This window comes from Patagioenas fasciata, chromosome 1 (genome assembly GCF_037038585.1).
Source record: "Patagioenas fasciata isolate bPatFas1 chromosome 1, bPatFas1.hap1, whole genome shotgun sequence".
Taxonomy (NCBI): Eukaryota; Metazoa; Chordata; class Aves; order Columbiformes; family Columbidae; genus Patagioenas; species Patagioenas fasciata.
The window spans coordinates 197,055,905-197,057,633 of record NC_092520.1 but is presented as its reverse complement, the minus strand read 5'-3'; the positions used below and the strand labels follow the sequence as shown (position 1 = coordinate 197,057,633).

The 1,729-nt window shown below is 53.7% G+C and overlaps 1 long non-coding RNA gene across 1 annotated transcript; it reads left to right on the top strand.

Moving 5' to 3' along the window:
- The first annotated feature begins 593 nt into the window (after window positions 1–593).
- Window positions 594–1,729, top strand: LOC139827102 (uncharacterized). Its single transcript, XR_011737298.1, has 3 exons — window positions 594–702; window positions 789–934; window positions 1,681–1,729. It is a non-coding gene; the product is annotated as an uncharacterized lncRNA (long non-coding RNA).

The window sequence follows — 1,729 nt, the reverse complement described above, 5'->3', positions numbered from 1 at the left end:
CTGTCTTCAGCCAATGCTGGCAGGGGAGCTGCTGGGAAGAGCAGCTGCACAGCTGCAGCTTTCTGTGCACAAGGCAGCATGAGGAGTGGGAAGGGCTGTTGGAGGCATTGCAGCCAGCGCGTTGGGAACCAATGGTTTACCGTGTGCAGGTGACCCAGCTGGTAGAGTTCCTCGTTAACCACCATGGGGAACTCTTTGAGGATGAGGAGGAAGAGAAGGAGGAGGAGGAGAAGGAGGAGGAGGAGAAGGAGGAGGAGGAGGAGGAGGAGGTCCTGTTCGTGGAGAAGGAGAAGGAGGGGGAGGAGAAGGAAGAGGGGGCTGGGCTTGCCGGTGAAGAGGCGGAGGACTCGCCGGCACCAGGAGAACAAGGAGAAACTGCAGAGGTATGTGAGAGCCACAAGCAGCATGAGAGAATGCCTCCCCCCTCAGAAGGTGGGATTGCCGCTGTAAGGACAAGCAGGTTCATCCACCAACCTGCAGCTTTGCAGAAGTGCAGAGTGAGGCTGATGCAGGTTGGCCATCACTCTTTGCCCAGCGATCCCAACAGAAGTGGCCCAACTGGGCTGAGCAAAGCCACCCAAGGGATCTGCCCTTTAGAGCTGAGCTGGAAAACGGGTAGGTGTCATCTTCTGCGTTTCCGTTGCAGGTGCCTTCAGTCTCTGCAGAAAGCGCAGCCCAGAACAGCTCCTCTGGGCAGAGCAGGTAACCTGAGCTGGCTTTACTTTAGAGTAGAATTGATTCCTGTTTATCATGGCTTTACCTGTCTAACAATCCTTTTGGATGGAAAGCTTGTCAGGCTCTTCGCGGGAGGGGGGAAATCCTTCCCCCCGGAAGAGAAAACTCCTGTTCGAAGAGGGGGGCGATGGCCAGCCCAGCAAGAGGAGGCGAAGGCTGGAGCTGGACAGCTCACAAACAGGCGACTGAGACAAGCCAGGTGGGGTGAGAAGAACAAGGAGCCCTGGTGTGTGAAAGAGCCTGCTCTCCCTCTTTCCAATTGCTCTGAGTCTAGGAAATATTTCTGTGGTGCCCAGAGACGGCCTCAGAGAGGAAGCGTTCACCTTCCCTTGGGAGAAGGTGGATACCTGGAGGTGAAGAGCACTCCAGCGTTGGCAGTTTTCATTTTTCACTTAGAACCCTAGAATCAAAGAAGAGTTTGGGTTGGAAGGGACCTTCCAAGGCCTTCTAATCCACCCCCCCTGCAATCAGCAGGGACATCTTCAATGAGATCGGGTTACGCCGACCCCCGTCCAGCCTGGCCTTGAATGTTTCCAGGGATGGGGCATCTACCACCTCTCTGGGCAACCTGTGCCAATATTTCACCACGCTCACTGTAAAACAGTTCTTCCTCTTGCCTTTGTCTTTGTCTTTGTTCCTCCTTGCTTTACTCTGGTTCAGTTTTACTCTCCGTTCTTACTGCAGCTGTACCCAGGCCTGGCCCTTGAAGCCTAGATTTGCACGGCAGTTGAGTCAAAAGCCCCCATGTCCACTGAGACCTCCCCAGACTTCCACAGTCTAAATCATTAATAGCAAAACACCAAAGTATAATATCCAGCCCTAAGGAATCCTGCAGAAAAGAACTGTGGATGGGGATTGCCTATCCTGTTAAAGCACGAGTTGCTTGTTCTCCTCTCAGCCTTGTGCTTAATGCCTGTCTTTCCCCGCCCCTCTTTCTCAAGGCAGGTTGAAGAACTGACTGAAGAAATCCCCCTCATGTTGTCACCCTCATGTT